This window comes from Apium graveolens, chromosome 6 (genome assembly GCF_009905375.1).
Source record: "Apium graveolens cultivar Ventura chromosome 6, ASM990537v1, whole genome shotgun sequence".
NCBI classification, from domain to species: Eukaryota; Viridiplantae; Streptophyta; class Magnoliopsida; order Apiales; family Apiaceae; genus Apium; species Apium graveolens.
In genome coordinates, this window is record NC_133652.1 from 173,675,633 (window position 1) to 173,698,313 (window position 22,681).

Genomic DNA, 22,681 nt, shown 5'->3' on the forward strand with positions numbered 1-22,681 from the left:
GATGAAAATGGATTTTACAAGATTGCGCTCAAAATAGAAATAGAACTCACTTAAATCATTTTCCAAAATACACCGATCATGAAATAAACCGATCTATCATTTTTGTAAAGTCTTTAGGATTATTCTGATGAGAACAAAACAAATCTCACGCCAAGAACATACTCGGATAGTTTTATAAAAATGTTTAAAGGTTTAATTAATCTTATTTTAAACCAAATAAACCCCTTTAAATCCTCTATAATTCAACAGAGCACATAATCAAGCATATTTTCAAGCGATAGCACATATTCACATTTCATGACTCATACTCGATCACAAAATTTCCCTTTTTTATTATTTTTCCCCTTTTCGTGTAACGGGTCACATTCTGCTTGACGGCCCGATGCTGAGCGTCTCAATTACACTTCACAATAAGTCCTTTATACCAACTGACATGTCACTGAAATATAATACTTATTTAAAGATTTCCATTCACATATCAACACATAGTTCACATTTAAATATTTTTAATCTCTTTTGAGACGGGTCCCGTTCTTCCTGACGGCCCGATAACACAACTTATCCACTAAGCTGACTCATCATACTGTAACGCGTCATTTCACGTTCCCAGATACTAATATACAATAAAGAGAATTAACCAATGAAATCATTTAACTCTTTATTTAATTACACAATTTATAATTATACCACCGAATTATACTTTATTCACTTAATCATGTCACGAAATTCCCAGTCGCTACAAACAATATTTCTGAAGATGCTGTGAAGTTGAGGCTTTTCCCATTCTTTATGAGGGATAAAGCTAAGTGATGTTTACATTCTCTACTAACATGTTCTATCACTGCTTGGGAGGATCTTACTCAGAAGTTTCTTACTAAATTCTTTCATATGGAGAAGACAGCTGCAATCAGGAATGTTCTTACTCAATTTGCACAGCAATCGGGAAAATCTTTATGTGAAGCTTGGGAGAGCTACAAGGAGATGCTTATGAAGTGTCCTCATCATGGCATGCCTGATTGGATGATCATCAATTGCTTTTATAATGGTTTGGGAGCGCAGTCCAGACCCATGCTCGATGCAGCATCAGGTGGAGCCTTGTGGGCTAAGAGCTATGATGAAGCTTATGAGCTAATTGAATTGATGGCTGCTAATGAATATCAGAACCCAACTCAGAGACTACCTCAAGACAAGGTAGCAGGAATCTGGAGGTGGATACAGCTACGACTATAGTTGCTCAACTAAATGCGTTAACGATGAAAGTGGATTCTTTGGCTAATTATAGAATTAATCAGATCACAAGTGTTTGTGAGCTTTGTGCAGGTGCGCATGAGACGGAGCAATGTGCTATATCTAGTGAATCAGCTTAGTTCGTGAGCAACTTTCAGAGGTCGCAGCAACCAGTTCCTGCCACTTATCATCCTAACAACCGCAACCATCCTAACTTCAGTTGGAGCAATAACCAGAATGCGGTACAACAGCCTTATCAGTAGTTTGGAGCAAGGCAAATTAACCCTCCTGGTTTTCAACAACAGTATGCACCAAGACAACAACTCCAACTTCAAAAGCAACTACATGAAAGTTTAGGTCAACCTACTAATGAAAAATCTGAATTGCAGGAGTTGAGGCTAATGTACAAAATCCAAGCGGTTTGTATCAAGACTCTGGAGAATCAAATAGGGCAAATTGCCGATGCTTTATTGAACCGTCAACCAGGAACTCTTCCTAGTGATACATAAGCTAATCCAGGCAAGAGGGAAGTCAAGAAGAAGTTAAAGGCAATCACATTGAGGTCTGTAAAGGTCACAAGCCCCCAATTTTAGCAAGACGAAGATTCTGAAAATTCTGTTCAGAATGCAGGTTGTAATAACCCCAAAAATTTTGGACTTTTTGTAAGCCTTATGAATATTCATTTTGATGATTATGCTGAATAAGAAAACTTTTCATGCCACACTATGTAGCAGTTCTTTTATTGATATTCTGAGATCTTATTAGTACTCTATATGGTATATAAGTGTTTGTAAAGATCGTCAGAATCCAAATTCAAAATTTTGATTTTTCCCGAAAATCCACCAGTTACCGAAAGAATTGAGTATAAGGTAACATGATTAAAAGGATTTAAATTCAAGTATTATAAGAGAGGATCATAAAAGGAATATAAAATACTGAGAAAGGTTAGGGGAACCTAAATAATAAGATCCCGGGTATGATCCCTCAAACGATAAATGGGAACGAAAGTTAAGCGAACCGTATAACAGATAAGCGGTCATTAGCCAAGTAATTAAGGGTTAATCAAAAAGGTTAGTGGATGATGATGTCATCACACCAACAAGGAGATGACACGTGTTAATAAGATAACTTAAGCATGGTGACATAAGCATGACAAGTGGAAAGAATGGTTGGTTGATTGTGAGCCATGCATTTTTCACCATGGTAAAAATTAATTAACAAACAAAAATGTAGCAACCAAGCCAAGGAAAATCATAACACAAATTGGAAGTTGACTTTTCATTCCAAGGAGAAAAGCTCTCGGCTTCTTCATTATTTCAAGAAGAAAAAAATCAAAAACCAAGATCCAAGCTTTGTTAATTTGTAAGGTAATTATCCAAGGTCCCTTATACTTAGATATGGCTATCCTGGGAATCTAAGCCACAAATTCCTTCACAATCTTTTTCAATAAATCATTGAAGAAGAGAGTGAATAGTGTTTTCAAGAATTCTAAATTTTTGATCTTATGTTTTTGTTTGGATATAGCTTTTGTAAGGATTTTCAAGGGTTGTTTCAAGCTCCTTAGTTACTTCTACTCACCAAGGAAGGTATAATCTCATACCCTAGCCTTACTTTTGAATATTAGAGCTTTTTATGATTGGTATAGTTCGTGGGAAGCATGATTCATGTATATTTAGAGTTTGATTGGATTTGTAATGAGTTTGAGTTGTAAATCTTGGTTATTGGTTAATGAACCTTAAGTATAGTAGTAGCTCTTGTTGTGATTGAATGAGTTGGAAAAATCATGAAGTTATGGACTGATGTAGTGATGTAGTGAGGTTTGTATGGAGTTTGGTTGTAATGTTGGTTGTGAGTTGGTTTGTGATTGATTTGAAGTGGTTAAAACTTGGTAATCACATAAACATAGCCGTCGTACTGCCCATTTTTATACAACTGCTTATTCTTAATATTCGCGACAGAGAGCTGACTTTTAAATCCGTAACTTTGCCATGCTTAGCTAGATTGTGTCGGAAGCTTCGTTTTGATATGTGGTTCGCTTGAATCCGATGTACGGTTTAGGAGAAACGACCGTTTTAAGTAACGATATTTCGCGAACGAACCATTTCCCCTCGCCTTACTTTGAAACCTTGGTTAAGGTTCTTAAATGACTATTTGGAGTATGAAATAATTAAGTAAGGTTAAAGGGTCAGTTGGTAGGGTATTCGCGAAAGCGTCGCCTTAAACATCGTAACGGTTAATTTATTAAAAATAGAGGAGTCGAGGGTACTCGAGCGACTTATGTGAATCGTTAAGCGCAAAAGCGAACGTTAGGGTCTAATTGGTTAAAGACTAGTTTCTTAAGTGACCGTGGTTTAATTCCAACTTATATGTTGTTTATAGGTTACCAGTCTCACCCCATGCCTTTTACCACCCCCAGTCGCTCAGGCAAGTTTTTCTACCCGTTATACTGTTGTTGTGATGTAATATATTGATGCAGTATCTTGAGATAAGTGAATGGTTATTATTTGCAAAGTCTTGTGATATATTGGAGCATGTGATATGATATTTATATGCATGCCTGTTTCGTAATATTGATATTCTATTATCAATTCAAATGCTTATAAGTTGCATAATACCTATGCTAGACATAAGAAGTAGTTGCGTATACCCTTAGTATAGCGGACCCGAAGGTGAACATTTTTCTAAACCGGGAGTCGATGTTCCCGAGTATAATATATATATATATATATATTTATATATATATATAGTTTTCTATAACTACTAATTGGATAAGGTATATTCGATAGTTTTTGAATAATAATCAAACTTATTTTCGATTTTTCAAATAATGATCGTACTTTCGCATAAGTATATCTTTTGTTATTTATTATTCATTTCAAGTATGAGTTTTAAAACTTCTACTTAAAATATTTTTATAAAGATTATCCTTATGAAAATATTATGTAAATAATAATATTCAGATATTTCCTAATATATATCGGGATTGATTTATTTTATTAAATCATCATTACTCTAAACATTCTTTAAAATATTTTTGAGTCTTCAAAATGATATTAAAAGTTAGAGCAGATCCCAAAACTCGTTTTCAAATTTAAGATCTTCCTTTCGAAGGGGATTTAAATACTCGCTTAAAAATCTGAGGGATCCGGCTCTGTGGTGTATTTTATGTTCGCAACGAGGTTGCTGTTTTGATAAAAGAATATGATTACTGTCCCAACGTTCGGGAAGTAAGTCCATCTAATTGAGTTTGCATAAGCGACAGGCCGGGGTACGGTCTATCAAAGTGTAAGTGGCTGGGTGGCAGTCCATCAACGCATAAGAGGCTGGGTGGCGGTCCAGCACAAGGTCCTAATGTGGCCAGGGTGATGACCGGCAGGGGATTCATCCATCTACTAGTAGAAAATGTTACATATTGGTATCTTTGCCTAATCAGCAAGAAATCAGGTTTATGCCAAAATTCTCTTCTTTCCAAATTCATTGGATATGACAACTCTGTTTATACTTTTCATGGCAGAGGTTTTCAGGGAATGTATGAGCGATTTATATAGGTATATATATATCTGGACTTAATGAAGTATCTCGTAACTTCATTTCTTTTTAAATAAATAATTCAAGGATTGAATCAATTCAGGTCTTAAGTTGAGGTCCCATCTATGTGATGAACCTTTGAAAACTTATTATACTTTGAACAGTAATAGTTCAAGTAGTTTTCTAAGATGATATAAGTATAGTGAAGTAATTGGTAACTTCATCTCCATTTAAGCTTATATCCAGTAAGTAATTATCTTACATTTGATAAAGATTCCAGTAAGTTATCTAGTTAGATACTTGCATTATTGATTACACTATATATTATCTTGCGAGCTATAATGCTCACTCTTTCTTCATTTCTTCATCACACAACAACAGTTAAGAAGGATGGCCAGACTCAAGCAGACCCAGCGCAAGAGCGTGGGAAGCGTCCCGCGTCTTCCCGTTGATATCATAGCTGCTATAGCTGCAGAGGTAGATCTATCTGTAGATCAGGCATTTTACTTTTGGGAATCAATTATGTATAATTGTAACTTATGGCAAATAATGGCAATTAACTGTAAACTTATCAAGTAATCATTTTGGGTTGTAATAACTTTTAAATTGTGGATTCAAGGACTTGTACTTATTTCAATTTCATCTCTGAGACTATAACATGTTGTTGTGTGTGTTAGTGTGGGGTCAAAGCATGAGGTTATTTATTATTAATTAAGTTAAGTGATATTATGGAAAGACAGACCGTGATGACCCGGATCCCCGACCCCGGATCTGGGGGTGTTACAGAAATGGTATCAGAGCTAAGCGTTATAAACCTCAGAGATGATGCGACGATATAATAATAAACTTACAAAGATAATAAGAACTCTTGCCAAGTTCGTGGTCGGACTACTTAAAGTAGCGCTGATAGTGAAAACCCTTACGGGAACCCTTATAAGTATCAGGTAGTAACTTAGCTCGTTTAATGTGTAGGCGCATGAGATAGAGGACTCAGAGATATTCGAGCGTGAGCATGATGAGGCACTGCTAGATGCCGAGGATCTGGAGAAGCCTGAGATGGAGGAGGGGGACCCCTCAGAGGAGTCAGATATAGAAGTTATTGCGATTTCAGATGAGGAGGACCCTGATGAGGTCCCAGTGGCTAAGGGGCATGTCAGAGCTATAGTGGAGTATACTGGTACCCCTCTACCCTCACTCCCCGTGGTCAGAGCTTCTACCCCTCCACCACTATCTTGGAGCCCCTATGATATCAGCTCTGAGACCCATACCCCCGAGCCTAGGCAAACCGAGGAGGCACCCCCAATAGCTCCGGATTCACCACCTCTCGACCCTGCCCATAGGTAGTCTTTGTTAGCTCACGACTATGTTCAGGATGTTCTAAGGACTCGAGTGGCTGTTGCTGAGGCCCGGCTGGATGAGGTCAAGAGAGAGTTAGATGTAGAGAGAGCTGGTAGGCGTGCACGAGCTCATGAGGCTAGAGCTACCATACCCCAATCTCTGAGGAGGGAGCTGACTGGGATAGAGCTCATGGCCCGTGCGAGACTCCGATCACTTTAGGGAGACAGACATGGCAGGATATCCAGGAGGCAGGCTGATTACATTTTCCGTCGTGCAATGGAGATTGTGTGGGATTTGACCCGCTCTGGTGATTGATTCAGGACCAGTGATGTGGTAGTCTAGTCGTCTAGTTAGTTGAGGCCATAGTAAGAGCCAATTTTCCAGAATAGTTGACTTGTATATAGTATCCCTTTCTCTGACTAGACAGATACACTCATGTATTTCACTTTTAGGCAGATGACTGTAGCACTGTTGTAATTTTGACCAGATCGAACTATGTATTTCTCGTATTATGTATATATTTGTTTCCTTTCAGTTCAGTTCCTTAGTGACGAGATCACTGTTTTTGTCGTTATTATTACTGCACTTCTTATTAGAACTGTCATAATATAATAGAATTGCGAGATACGTTCTCCCCACTATAGAAACTGTGCAAGGCACAATCTTATGTATGATTGTGACCTAACATTGAATTTTCCAAAATTTATCAGTATCATGCCGCCAAGAAGGATTGGAACTAGGGCGAACCCTGAATTTGAGGACCAGGGAAGCCATAACCAGGATGGTAGGAACCAAGAACATAGTGAAGAGGAAGATGAGGATTATGTTGAATAGGATGACTCCTAGTATGAAGAGAAGGAGGAAAGATTTGATGTTGAAGGATTTGAGATAGAGGCTGAAGAAGGAGAAACTGAGGTTGAGCAACAAGTACCAAACCCAGGCATGGATCCCATGGGGCAGTTCATGCAACTACTAAGGCAGAACTTGGAACATCAACCCAACCCACCCCCTCAAGGAAATAACAATGTTGTGGCAAACTATTTTAGGGCTTTCAAGTCCCTTAAGCCCCCTGAGTTCCACGGATCAGCCGACCCAGTTGAGGCAAGGGCATGGCTAAAGGAAATGGAGAAATCCTTTGAGATTCTGAGTACTGATAAGGCACAGAAGACTGTATTTTCTACCTACCTTCTGAAGGGAGAGGCCAACTACTTGTGGATGGCCAAGAAAAACATGGAGACGGATGCTATCATAACCTGGGAGAGGTTCAGTCAGTTGTTTTTGGGGTAATATTTCCTGAGGTTTATGGAGAACCAGTTGGAGCTCAAGTTCTTGGAGCTAAAGCAGAATAACTTATCTGTGGCAGAGTACGAAGCAAAATTTACTGAGTTATCAAGGTTTGTGCCGGAATTTGTGAGCATCGAGGAAAAGAAAGTTATGAGGTTTCAGCAGGGACTGAAACCCTGGATTCAGAATAGGGTGGAAATCCTTGAACTTACAGATTATGCCACTCTGGTGCAAAAGGCAACAATTGCAGAAGCCGGAAGTGAACAGATGTAGAAGGAAAGAGAGAAGAAAGGAATAAAAAGGAAAAGTATGAGCATGGGCGGAGGTTCCGCAGGAGGGAGCTTCACAACTAGATTTAACCGAGGAGCAGTGTCCCTACCGGGAAGGAGTACCGGGTTTAAGCGGCCCGTGAGTGTGAATGTGAGCCAGAGCGGCCATAAGTCAAGAATGTCCTATTCCAACCAGTCTCGAACCCCAATACCAGCCTGTAACACTTGTGGAATGATGCATTCTGGGGAGTGTAAAGGAAAGCTGGTAATCTGCTTCAAGTATGGTCGAGAAGGTCACTATTCGGACAAGTGCACTTCTCCAACCCCCATTACCCGCCCAACCACCACTTGTCATCAGTGTGGACGCCCGGGTCATTGGAAGAGGGAATGCCCAATGAACAAACCAGCAGCTCCAGGAGCAAGCAGGGCTGTCTCCAATAGGCCACCTACTGCGAGGACTTTCAACATGACAGTTCAAGATGCTATGAAAGACTCATATGTGATAGTAGATATCCTTTCTCTAAATCCAGTCAGTGCAAATGTTTTATTTGATTCGGGAGCAACTAAATGTTTTATATCAAAGGACTTTGCGCTTAAATTAAGACTTAAGGTTGAACCCTTGTAAGAACCCTTACAAGTGGAAATTATCCCTGTTAACCAGATTCACCCCGCTTGTGAGTTAGGCATAGGGGAACAATATTTTAGTGTTGATCTGATTCCCTTTAATTTAGGGGAATTTGATGTAATTTTGGGAATGGACTGGCTATCTAGCAATGATGCTCAGATAGACTGTAAGGGGAAGAAAGTTAAGTTGAATATCCCATGGAAGAAAGGAGTCATATTTAGAGGGAAGAGGCAGACGCATAAATTTTTGACCATGGCCCAGGCTAATAAGATGCTACGAAAAGGAGATGAGGCTTACCTGGCCTATGTGGTGGACACGCAGAAGGAGGTTCCCAACTTGCAAGACATTCCGGTAGTCAATGAATTTGAAGATGTATTCCCACAAGACCTTTCGGGACTACCACCCGATAGAGTAATTGAATTTGCTATTGAGTTGGCCATAAGGGACGACGCCAGTTTCAAAGGCACCCTACCGGTTAGCCCCACTAGAAATGAAGGAACTGGCTACCCAATTGCAAGAACTTTTGGATAAGGGTATGATAAGACCCAGTGTGTCTCCGTGGGGAGCACCAGTATTATTTGTTAAAAAGAAAGATGGGAGCATGAGATTGTGCATCGACTACCGAGAGTTGAACAAGCTAACCATAAAGAACAGATACCCGTTACCCAGAATAGACGATCTGTTCGACCAGCTAAAGGATGCTGTTTACTTTTCCAAGATTGACCTGAGAACTGGATATCATCAACTAAAGATTAAACCCAAAAATATTCCAAAGACTGCGTTCCGAACCAGGTATGGGCACTATGAGTTCTTGGTAATGTCCTTTGGATTAACCAACGCCCCAGCGGCTTTCATGGATTTAATGAATAGAGTATTCAAAAAGTACTTGGACAAGTGTGTGATAGTTTTTATCGATGATATTTTAATCTACTCAAGGACCGAGGCAGAACATGCAGAGCATTTAAGGATAGCTCTAGGAATACTCAGAGAGGAACAGTTATTTGCCAAATTCTCCAAGTGTGAATTCTGGAGAAATGAAGTACAGTTTTTAGGACATGTGATCAATAAGGAAGGAGTATTGGTCGACCCCTCCAAGATAGAGGCGGTCTGAAATTAGGAAAGGCCAACCACACCCATTGAGGTAAGGAGTTTCATAGGGTTGGTCGGCTACTATCGTAGATTTGTACAGGACTTTGCGAAGATCGCAACCCCTTTAATATGACTTACTCATAAGATAGAGAAGTTTGAATGGACAGAAAAATACGAGAACAGTTTTCAGGAATTGAAGAAAAGGTTGGTAACGGCCCCGGTGTTGGCGTTGCCAGATGAAAAAGGAGATTTTGTGATATATAGTGACGCATCACATAAAGGATTGGGGTGTGTGCTTATGCAGCACGGTAAGGTGATTGTGTATGCATCGAGACAACTGAAGGAATATGAGATTAAATATTCTACTCATGACCTTGAGCTTGCGGCAATAGTTTTTGCCTTAAAAATTTGGAGGCACTACTTGTATGGAGAGAAGTGCGAGATTTTCACAGACCATAAGAGCCTCTAGTACATATTCACGACGAAAGAGCTCAACATGCGTCAGAGAAGATGGTTAGAACTAATCAAGGACTATGATTGTGAGATTTTCTATCATCTAGGGAAAGCCAATGTGGTGGCTGACGCCCTTAGTAGAAAGGAAAGAATCAAAATGATAATGACTTCGGAGGAATTGATAAGGGATTTTGAGAAAATGGAAATAGAAGTAAAGGTAACCGGAGCCGCACTGAAAAGCTGTTTGAGATCTCGATGCAGCCAGAGTTATTGGAAAAGATTAGATTATGCCAAGAAAAAGTAATGAATGAAGGAAGAGAGTCAATGACTGGAGAAGAGATCCATACTGAGAGAGATGTTAAGGGGATAATGAGGTATTCCTACAGGATTTGGGTTCCGAATGTTCAAGAGCTTAAAAATGAGATTTTGGATGAAAGCCATAGTTCAAGGTATTCCATTCACCCGGGGAGCACCAAGATGTATAGGGATTTAAAGGAGTATTACTAGTGGCCCAACATGAAGAGGGACGTAGCAGAATGGGTATGCAAATGTTTGACTTGCCAAAGAGTAAAGGCAGAGCACCAGAGACCCAGTGGACTTTTACGACCCCTGGAGATTCCCGAATGGAAATAGGAACAGATAGCGATGGATTTTTTTGTAGGCTTACCAAGGACGAAAGCCAATTTTGATGCCATATGGGTGATTATAGACCGACTAACAAAGTCAGCTCACTTCATTCCTATCAATGAGAGATACTCAGTCGATAGACTGGTGGATATTTACCTTAAGGAAATAGTGACGCGACATGGAGTCCCAACGTCCATTGTCTCAGACCGAGACCCCAGGTTCAACTCCAGATTTTGGAGGAGCTTTCAAGAATGTGCGGGAACCAAATTAAACATGAGTACCGCTTACCATCCCCCAAACGGCCGGGCAAAGTGAAAGGACCATCCAGATACTAGAAGATATGTTGAGAGTCTGTGCAATAGACTTTAAAGGAAGTTGGGATGATCACTTACCGTTGTTCGAGTTTTCTTATAACAATAGCTTTCATGCCAGCATCGGAATGCCGCCTTATGAGGCCCTGTACGGAAGAAGGTGTCGATCTCCCTTATACTGGGATGAAGTGGGGGAGCGAAAGATGCTCGGACCCGAAGTGGTCCAAAGGACCAAAGACATAGTGGATCTTATCAGAGGACGGCTTGTAGCAGCCCAAGACCGACAGAAGAAGTATGCAGACTTAGCCCGAAAGGACAAAGAATATGAAGTATGGGACTTAGTACTGCTAAAGGTATCCCCTTGGAAGGGATTAATGAGGTTCGAAAAGAAAGGGAAACTAAGCCCAAGATACATCGGACCTTTTGAGATACTAAGACGAATTGGGAAGTTAGCTTACGAGCTAGCCTTACCCCCGAACCTACAACAAGTTCATAATGTGTTCCATGTGTCAATGCTAAGGAAGTATCATCGGGATGCCAGACACATAGTGGAATACGAGCAGGTGGACATGTAACTAGACCTGACTTACGTGGAGAAACCAGTGAAGATTATGGATAAAAATGAGAAGGTATTTCGGAACAAAGTGGTCAAGCTAGTCAGAGTGCTATGGCAGAATCATAATGTGGAGGAGTCAACTTGGGAACTAGAGAGCAAAATGCTAGAAAAGTACCCCCATTTGTTTTCTATCTGATTCCGGGACGGAATCCTTTTAAGGAGGGGAGACTGTAATAACCCCAAAAATTTTAGACTTTTTGTAACCCTTATGAATAGTGATTTTGCTGATTATGCTGAATAAGAAAACTTTTCATGCCACACTATGTAGCAGTTCTTTTATTGATATTCTGAGATCTTATTAGTACTCTATATGGTATATAAGTGTATGTAAAGATCATCAGAATCCAAATTCGAACACTTTGATTTTTCCCGAAAATCCACCAGATAGCGAAAGAATTGAGTATAAGGTAACGTGATTAAAACGATTTAAATTCAAGTATTATAAGAGAGGATCATAAAAGGAATATAAAATATTGAGAAAGGTTAGGGGAACCCAAATAATAAGATCCCGTGTATGATCCCTCAAACGATAAACGAGAACGAAAGTTAAGTGAACCGTATAACAGATAAGCGGTCATTAGCCAAGTAATTAAGGTTTAATCAAAGAGGTTAGTGGATGATTATGTCATCACACCAACAAGGAGATGACATGTGTTGACAAGATGACTTAAGCATAGTGACATAAGCATGATAGGTGGAAAGAATGGTTGGTTAATTGTGAGCCATGCATTTTTCACCATGGTAAAAATTAATTAACAAACAAAAAGGTAGCAACCAAGCCAAGGAAAATCATAACACAAATTGTAAGTTGACTTTTCATTCCAAGGAGAAAAGCTCTCGGCTTCTTCATCATTTCAAGAAGAAAAAAAATCAAAAACCAAGATCGAAGCTTTGTTAATTTGTAAGGTAATTATCCAAAGCCCCTTATACTTAGATATGGCTATCCTAGGAATCTAAGCCACAAATTTCTTCACAATCTTTTCAATAAATCACTGAAGAAGAGAGTGAATAGTTTTTTAAAGAATTCTAAATTTTTGATCTTGTGTTTTTATTTGGATATAGCTTTTGTAAGGATTTTCAAGGGTTGTTTCAAGCTCCTTAGTTACTTCTACTCACCAAGGAAGGTATAATCTCATACCCTAGCCTTACTTTTGAATATTTAGAGCTTGTTATGATTGGTATAGTTTATGGGAAGCATGATTCATATATATTTAGAGTTTGATTGGATTTGTAATGAGTTTGATTTGTAAATCTTGGTTATTGGTTAATGAACCTTAAGTATAGTAGTAGCTCTTGTTGTGATTGAATGAGTTGGAAAAATCATGAAGTTATGGACTGATGTAGTGAGGTTTGGATGGAGTTTGGTTGTAATGTTGGTTGTGAGTTGGTTTGTGATTGATTTGAAGTGGTTAAAACTTGGTAATCGCGTAAACATAGCCGTCGTAATGCCCGTTTTTATACAGCTGATTGTTCTTAATATTCGGGATAGAGAGCTAACTTTTAAATCTATAACTTTGCCATGCTTAGCCAGATTGTGTCGGAATATTCATTTTGATATGTCGTTTGCTTGAATCTGATGTACGGTTTAGGAGAAACGATTGTTTCAAGTAACGGCGTTTCGCGAACGAACCATTTCCCCTCGCCTTACTTTGAAACCTTGGTTAAGGTCCTTAAATGACTATTTGGAGTATGAAATAATTAAGTAAGGTTAAAGGGTCATTTGGTAGGGTATTCGCGAAAGCATCGCCTTAAACTTCGTAACGGTTAATTTATTAAAAATAATGGAGCCGAGGGTACTCGAGCAACTTATGTGAATCGTTAAGCGCAAAAGCGAACGTTAGGGTCTAATTGGTTAAAGACTAGTTTCTTAAGCGACCGTGGTTTAATTCCAACTTATATGTTGTTTATAGGTTACTAGACTCGCCCCAGGCCTTTTACCACCCCCAGTCGCTCAGGCAAGTTTTTCTACCCGTTATACTATTTTTGTGATGTAATATATTGATGCATTATCTTGAGATAAGTGCATGGTTATTATTATAAAAGTCTTGCGATATATTGGAGCATGTGATATGATATCTATATGCATGCCTGTTTCGTAATCTTGATATTCTATTATCAATTCAAATGCTTATAAGTTTGATAATACCTATGCTAGAGATAAGCATTAGTTGCGTATACCCTTAGTATTGGGGACCCGAAGGTGAACATTTTTCTAAACCAGGAGTCGATGGTCCTGCGTATAATATATATATAGTTTTCTATAACTACTAATCGGATAAGGTATATTCGATAGTTTTTGAATAATAATCAAACTTATTTTCGATTATTCAAATAAAGATCTTACTTTCGTATAAATATATCTTTTGTTATTTATTATTCATTTCAAGTATGAGTTTTAAAACTTCTACTTAAAATATTTTTATAAAGGTTATCCTTATGGGAATATTATGTAAATAATACTATTCAGATATTTCCTAATATATATCGGGATTGATTTATTTTATTAAATCATCATTACTCTAAACATTCTTTAAAATGTTTTTGAGTCTTCAAAATGATATTAAAAGTTAGAGCGGATCCCAAAACTCGTTTTCAAATTTAAGATCTTCCTTTCGAAGGGGATTTAAATACTCGCTTAAAAATCTGAGGGATCCGGCTCTGTGGTGTATTTTATGTTCGCAACGAGGTTGCTGTTTTGATAAAAGAATTTGATTACTTTCCCAACGTTTGGGAAGTAAGTTCATCTAATTGAGTCAGCATAAGTGATAGGCCGGGGTTCGGTCCATCAAAGTGTAAGTGGCTGGGTGGCAGTCCATCAACGCGTAAGAGGCCGGTGGCGGTCCAGAACAAGGTCCTAATGCGGCCAGGGTGATGACCGGTGGAGGATTCATCCATCTACTAGTAGAAAATGTTACATATTGGTATCTTTGCCTGATCAACAGGATATCAGGTTTATGCTAAAATTCTCTTCTTTCCAAATTCATTGGATATGATAACTCTGTTTATACTTTTCATGGAAGAGGTTTTCAGGGAATGTATGAGCGATGTATATAGGTATATATATATCGGGACTTAATGAAGTATCTTGTAGCTTCATTTCTTTTTAAATAAATAATTCAAGGATTGAATCTATTCAGGTCTTAAGTTGAGGTCCCATCTATGTGATGAACCTTTTAAAACTTATTATACTTTGAACAGTAATAGTTAAAGTAGTTTTCTAAAATGATATAAGTATTGTGAAGTAATTGGTAAATTCATCTCCCTTTAAGCTTATATCCACTAAGTAATTATCTTACATTTGATAAAGATTCCAGTAAGTTATCTAGTTAGATACTTGCATTATTGATTACACTATATATTATCTTGCGAGCTATAATGCTCACTCTTGCTTCATTTCTTCATCACACAACAACAGTTAGGAAGGATTGCCAGACTCAAGCAGACCCAGCGCAAGAGCGTGTGAAGCATTCCGCGTATTCCCGTTGATATCGTAGCTGCTATAGCTGCAGAGGTAGATCTATCTATAGATCAGGCATTCTACTTTTGGGAATCAATTATATATAATTATAACTTGTGGCAGATAATGGCAATTAACTGTAAACTTATCAAGAAATCATTTTAGGTTGTAATAACTTTTAAATTGTGGATTCAAGGACTTGTACTTATTTCAATTTCATCTCTGAGACTATAACGTGTTGTGGTGTGTGTTAGTGTGGGGTCACAACATGAGGTTATTTATTATTAATTAAGTTAAGTGATATTATCTAAAGAAAGACCGTGACGACCTGGATCCCCGACCCCAGATCTGGGGGTGTTACACGGGTGCATCTACACCTTTGCCAATTTCAGAAAATGAGATTGTAGCTGAAAAAGTGTTGTAGAAGGATGGTGAGGTGGAACCGAAGAAGAAAGTTGTTGAAAGCAATCCTCCCGAGGGTAATACAGGGGATAAACAGGTCTACCCACCTCCTCCATATCCTAAAAGACTTCAGAAGCAGAAGTTCGATAAGTAGTTGGATAAGTTTTTGGAGGTTTTCAAGAAGTTGCATATTAACATGCCTTTTGTTGAAGCTCTAGAACAGATTTCGGGCTATGCTAAGTTCATGAAGGGTACTCTATCTCGGAAGGTAAAACTTGAGGAGTTGGAAACCGTTACTCTAACGAAAGAGTGCAATGTTGTACTGCAACAGAAACTACCTTCTAAGCTTAAAGATCCAGGAAGCTTCATGAAACCTTGCACCATTGGCAATCTGTCATTCGACAAATGTTTGTGTCTTGGGAGCTAGCATCAATCCGATGCCATTGTACGTTTTCAAGAAACTCGGACTACCTGATCCAAAACCTGGGAACATGTCTTTGCAACTAGCTGACCGTTCCATCACTTATCCGCGAGGTGTAGTGGAGGATTTACTGATTTTGTCATTTTAGACTTTGAGGAAGATAAGAAGATTTCCATTATCTTAGGAAGACCATTCTTAGCTATGGGCCGAACTCTTATCGATGTGCAAAAGGGTGAATTAACCATGAAAGTTCAAGGCCAGGATGTCACGTTCAATGTCTTCAATGCAATAAAATTCCCCACTGATGAAGAAGAATGCTTTAAAGTTGAGTTAGGTCGACTCCGTAGTGACTTCAGAGCTTGATCACTTGCTAAGGACCGACGCCTTAGAAAGATCCTTAACGGGGGAATTTGATAGTGAAGATGAAGAAGGGAAGAGCGGATGCAGTATTTAAATGCATTCCCATGGAAGAGGAAGTTGAACTTGCCGTTTGAGTCACTTGGATTGGAAGAGCTGAAAAATTCTCCAAAGCGTCTCAAGCCATATATTGAAGAAGCTACTACACTTGACCTCAAACCACTGCCTGATTACTTGAGGTATGCATTTTTAGGTGATGCATCTACCTTGTCTGTTATTATTACATCTGACCTTTCAGGAAGTGATGAAGACAAGCTCTTGAGAATTCTGAGAGAGTTTAAATCAGCAATTGGATGGACTATAGCAGATATCAAGGGAATCAACCCTTCTTATTGCATGCATAGAATTCTGCTTGAGGAAGGAAGTAAACAACCTATTGAGCAACAAAGGAGGCTAAATCCTATCATGAAGGAGGTTGTGAAGAAGGAAATTCTTAAATGGTTAGATGCAGGAATCATTTATCCTATCTCTGACAATTCGTGGGTGATCCCGGTGCAGTGTCTTCCTAAGAAAGGAGGCATTACAGTTGTAGCTAATGAGAAGAATGAGCTCATCCCTACTCGGACAGTCACAGGATGGATAGTTTGCATGTATTATCAAAAGCTGAATACAGCCACCAGGATGGATCACTTCCCGCTTCTATTCATTGATCAGATGCTTGACAGGTTGGCTGGACATGAGTACTATTGTCTTCTGGATGGATATTCGGGATATAATCAGATTTACATTGCTCCAGAAGATCTAGAGAAGACCACATTTACTTGTCCATTTGGCACTTTCGCTTTTCGTCGAGTCTCTTGCAGACTTTGAGGTGCACCTGCTACTTTTCAGAGATGCATGATGGCCATTTTCTCAGATATAATTGGCACTAATGTGGAGGTGTTCATGGATGACTTTTCCGTGTTCAGTACTTCTTATGACGAATGCTGGCACAATCTTGGGTTGGTGATGAAAAGATGTATTGAGACCAATCTGATACTCAATTGGGAAAAATGTCACTTCATGTTGAAACAGGGTATCATTCTTGGGCACAAGGTATCTAGCAAGGGTCTTGAGGTGGATAAGGCCAAGGTGCGGGTCATTGAAAATCTTCCTCTGTCAATCTCAGTTAAAGGAGTCCGCGATTTTCTTGGTCATGCGGGTTTTTATCGGCGATTCGTCAAAGATTTCTCCAAAATCTCTAAACCTTTGTGCAATTTGCTTGAAAAGGATGTTCCCTTCAAATTCCATGAAGAATGTCTAGAGGCTTTTGAAAGCTTAAAAAAGAGTTTGACTACAGTACCTGTGATTACTGCACCTGATTGGAATGTGCCCTTCGAGATGATGTGTGATGCTAGTGACTATGCAGTTGGAGCAGTTCTTGGCCAGACGAAGCAAAAGATTTTCCATGTGGTTTACTATGCTAGTAAGACCCTTAATGGTGCTCAGTTGAATTACACTAATACAGAGAAGGAGTTGCTGGCAATTATCTATGGTTTTGGGAAATTTCGATCTTATTTGCTTGGGACAAAGGTGACAGTTTACATTAATCATGCTGCTATTCAATATATGGTCTTGAAGAAAGATTCAAAACCTTGGTTGATTCGATGGATTTTCTTACTTCAGGAATTCGAGCTGGAAATTAAGGACATGAAGGGTACAGAAAATCAAGTAGCAGATCATCTATCACACTTGGAAGATCAAGGTAAAACTTCGGAAAAAGACGTTATTCAATGAATCTTTTCCCGATGAGCAACTTTTTGGGGTGCAAGAAGAAGAACCGTGGTTTGCAGATATTGTGAACTATCTGGTGAGTAATGTTATTCCCCCAGAACTCTCTTATGCTCAAAGGAAGAAATTTCTACATGAAGTAAAGTGGTATCATTGGTGATAGGAAATAAATAAATCCTGATTACGTAATTAAATATTGCATTAATTACACATGATTTGGGCTACAAAGCCCAATACGAAGATGTATGACATTCAGACCAAAAAGGTTGACACATTGATCAAGCCTGATGAACCAGATCAGGCCTGATGGAACAAGGAAGGCCCAAAACCCTGAATATTAATTAATTTCGTAATTAATTAATAAGGGAAAAATCAGCTGTTAAGGACGAAAATCTCAGTAGATTAGCCTCCAAGGGACCTAAAAGGATAAGGAATCAGTTTCCTACAACTTAGGACTCCAAAGTCCATTCTAATTCTAAAACTAGACAATTAAGTCTCCTAACCCAAGTCCAATTTAAGGACTCCCAACATCTATATAAGGGGCCTCACCCCACAAATCAGAACTATGTTTTTTGACTTGATCCTTGGCAATCAGCAAGGTACGTAGTCATCTTGTTAAGGCAGATCGAGTCACGAAACATAAGAGCAGTCAAATCGAGCCTCGAAGCTCACGTTCCCTAGTAATAAATATAGCAATTATTGTACTTTAGTTTTTGATCCATAACATTTGGCGCCGTCTGTGGGAAAGCACAACAATAACCATGGCGAGAACACAGAGAACAATTAGAGCCCTTGAAGGAGGAACACCAGCGGGGACAACCCAAGTGATTTTGTCAACCATGGAGGTACCTCCTCATTCAACTTATGCAGCCACCCAAGGAGAAGCCCAGATAGAGGCAACTAAACCTCAACCACAAGGGACGATTCCCTCCGCTATTCAAGGTACGAATCCCCAACTTCAACAACTATATGCACCTGTGAATTCTTGACCCATTGGGTATGAGTATTCAACTGTTGTGACTACTGACCCCCCATATGGGATGCCCCTTTACCCCGAGGTTGGAGGAAGTGGACATGCTGGACGGAGTGAAGCACGAGGGCGATCACCCCTATATACAAGGTTTGGCTCCTATCCCTGAGGATCAGGAATTTTCTGGTCCTTATACTGAGAGAGACTCCGAATCTTCGGATGATGAAGTGGCCCCAAGAAGGAGGCGAGCTGGCAAAGAGCTGATGGCTGATGGTCGCCAACGTCCTAGGAGCACCCAAGGGACGAATTCCCAAGAAGTGCAGGAAAGGATCATGGCTCACGAGGCTGAGATTCAAAGGCTGAAGCGCGACTTGGAGGCGCACCAGAACACCAGACCTCCAGTACCTCCAAGAGGGAGGAATCCTCCCCCTATCATAGACCTGGATGGTCCAACACAGAGAAGGGATGTTGTCCCAAAGGATGATCCAAGAAATCTTCTTCCCCTTGGAGATTCTGATGATCCTACCCCACCATTAACTGAAGAGATAATGAATGCCCATATCTCAAGGAAGTTCAAGATGCCCACTATTAAAGCTTATGATGGCATTGGAGATCCCGCCAATCATGTCAGGGCATTCTCTAATACACTATTATTGCAGCCCGTGAATGACGCTATTAAGTGTCGGGCCTTTCCTCAAACCCTGTCGGGTATGGCTCAAAGATGGTATAGTCGTTTTCTCCCAAACTCTATTGGGTCCTTCAGAGTATTAAGTCAGACTTTTATTAAGCAGTTCATCAGTTGGAGAGTGCATGAGAAAAGTTCAGCATCCCTCATGAGCATTATGCAGGGAGCGAAGGAATCCTTGAGAGACTACCTGAATTGTTTCACGAAGGAAGGTTTAAAAGTCCCGTACCTTGATGACAAGGTAGCCATGATAGCACTACAACAGGGAACTAGGGATGAGTTCTTCAAAATGTCCTTGGCAAGTATTGTAAGAGCAAGTATTGTAGATTTCACAAAGATGTTGGTCATGACACCGATGAGTATAGACAACTGAAAGATGAAATTGAATTCCTCATTAGAAAAGGAAGATTGAACAAGTACACTGGAGATGGAGGAGATAGGAGCAATAACGTGAGAAAGAACTTTGATGATCGAAGAAGAGATCAAGATGATCAGGGGAGAAATCCCCAACCTAGGGGACCGGGGAAAAATTCAATCTTTGGAGGACCGCGACCCCGAGGGCCTGTGATAAAGACAATTTTCGGAGGACCAACTGCTGCTGGATTATCCAAGAACTCCAGGATAGCGTATACCCGAGAAGTTATGCATATTGTCGGGGAAGCCCCGAAGAGGAAAAGGATAAAAGTAATAATGGCTTTCGATGATTCTGATCTGGAGGGTGTGAAATCTCCCCATAACGACCCGCTGGTCATAACCCCGATAATAGGGAACAGCCCGGTGAAGAGGGTCCTTGTGGATAATGGTGCTTCAGTGGATATCTTGCTCCATGACATCTTTTTAAAGATGGGATATAATGACTCCCAATTGACCCCAACCGACATGCCGATATATGGATTTACGGGAGTGGAGTGCCCCGTGGAAGGGATAATCAAGTTGCCAACAACCATAGGACATGAACCAAGGAAAGCAACACAGATGTTAGACTTTATGGTGGTAAAAGCTAATTCAACTTATAACGCTATCATGGGAAGAACAGGGATACATGCCTTCAAGGCAGCCCCTTCTTCCTACCATTCAGTTATGAAGTTTCCCACCCGGAATGGGATTGGAGAAGAAAGAAGAGATCAAAAATGGCTAGAAGTTGCTATGTGGCCTCACTGAGGGCATATGGAGTTGGGGGGCAGGTTCTTCCTATTGAAGATCTGGATATTCGAGAAAATGATGAGAAAAGAAAGAAGCTAGCTGAAGACTTGGTTTCAATTTCTTTAGCTCTTGAGGATCCTGAGAAAGTTACTTTCGTTGGAGCCACACTAGAGGAGCCCCTTAGAGGGAAGTTAGTGAAATTTTTGCAAGAAAATAGTGATGTGTTTGCATGGTCGGCAGCTGATATACCAGGCATAGACCCGAAACTAATTACTCATAAGCTGAATGTGGATCCGAGTCGGAAGACGGTGAAGCAAAAGAAAAGAAATTTTGCTCCAGAGAGGCAAGCAGCTGTAAAACAGGAAGTAGAGAAGCTCTTAGAGGTTGGTTTCATTTATGAGATACAATTTCCGGAATGGTTAAAAAACCCTGTAATGGTGAAGAAGGCCAATAGAAAATGGAGGATGTGTGTGGACTTTACTGATCTGAATGATGCCTGTCCTAAGGACTGTTTCCCATTACCAAGGATATATACTTTGATAGATGCCACTGCTGTGTATGAGATGCTGAGCTTCATGGATGGATTTAGTGGATACAATCAGATCAAGATTCACAAGAATGACATTCCAAAGGTATCATTCATCACTGACTTTGGTGTTTATTGTTATCTTGTTATGGCATTTGGTCTCAAGAATGCAGGAGCCACCTATCAAAGTTTGGTAAATAAAATTTTTAAGGATCTTATTGGCAAGACTATGTAAGTCTATGTTGATGACATGTTAGTCAAGAGTCTAGTAAAGACTGACCATATAACCCATTTGAGGGAGGCTTTTGAGGTACTGAGATACCACAAGATGATGTTAAATCCTACGAAGTGTGCTTTCGGAGTAGGGTCTGGAAAGTTTTTGGGATTAATGGTCTCCAAGAGAGGAATCGAGGCCAATCCCGAAAAAATAAAGGCAATCCTGGACATGGAACCACCAAAAACTATCAAAGATGTTCAGAAGCTCACAGGAAGGGTTGCCGCGCTGGGACGATTCATCTCCAAGTCAGGGGACAAGTGATTGTCGTTCTTCAAGTCCTTAAAGAAGGTTAAAGATTTTGTATGGAGTGAGGAAAGCCAAAAGATATTAGAGGAGTTAAAGAAATATATGGCTCAGGCCCCGTTGCTGGCCAAGCCGGCTTTGAATGAAGTTTTATACTTATATTTGGCCGTTTCAGAGAGTGCCTTGAGTGTTGTATTGGTTAAGGAGGAACTGAAAACCCAGAAACCCGTATACTATATCAGTAAAATTCTGTATGGAGCTGAGTTGAATTATTCAACTATTGAGAAGTTTGCTTTAGCCTTGGTAATGGCTTCGAGAAAGCTGCGTCTTTACTTCCAGGCTCATAAAGTTGAGGTGCTAACAAATCAACCCCTGAGAAATATCATTCACAGTCCCAAGGCTAGTGGGAGGTTAATCAAGTGGGCAATAGAGCTGGGAGAATTCGACATCAAGTATAAACCACGAACGGTAATAAAAGCCCAGACATTAGCTGACTTCGTGGTGGAATATACCATACCCAACCAAGAAGTCGGGGGGCAGGAAGATACCATACCTCAAGACAAGGAATTTGATAAGGGGGACAAAGAACAGGATGGTAAGAAGAAAGAATATTGGGTGCTCTATTTTGATGAAGCATCAAAAATAAATTCGAGTGGAGCAGGTTTAGTTTTACAAAGCCCTGATGGGTTCTTTATTGAGTATGCCATGAAGTTAGACTTCCCGACCACAAATAATGAGGCAGAATATGAAGCTCTGATAGCTGGCCTCGGCCTAGCAGGGACACTGAGAGTCAAGAACTTGAAGGTCTATGGAGACTCGAAGTTGGTTATATCCCAGGTTAAGGGAGAGTTTGAGGCAAGAGATGATACGATGGCTAAATATGTCCGCCTAGTAAGGGCTGTAATGACCCAATTCGATGAATGCCATGTTGAGCACATTCCAAGGGAGGAAAATGCTAAAGAATATACCTTATCAAAGTTTGCTTCATCCGAGATAGAGGAAAGTTCAGAAAGTGTATACTTTCGCGTTCTGAAGACACTGAGCATTGATGTTAAGCTTGTAG

At 39.8% G+C, this 22,681-nt stretch overlaps 1 non-coding gene across 1 annotated transcript; it reads right to left on the reverse strand.

The window, feature by feature from the left end:
- Window positions 1-903: 903 nt before the first annotated feature.
- Window positions 904-1,010, reverse strand: LOC141670017 (small nucleolar RNA R71). Its single transcript, XR_012554268.1, has one exon. It is a non-coding gene; the product is annotated as a small nucleolar RNA R71 (small nucleolar RNA).
- Between the last annotated feature and the right edge of the window lie 21,671 nt (window positions 1,011-22,681).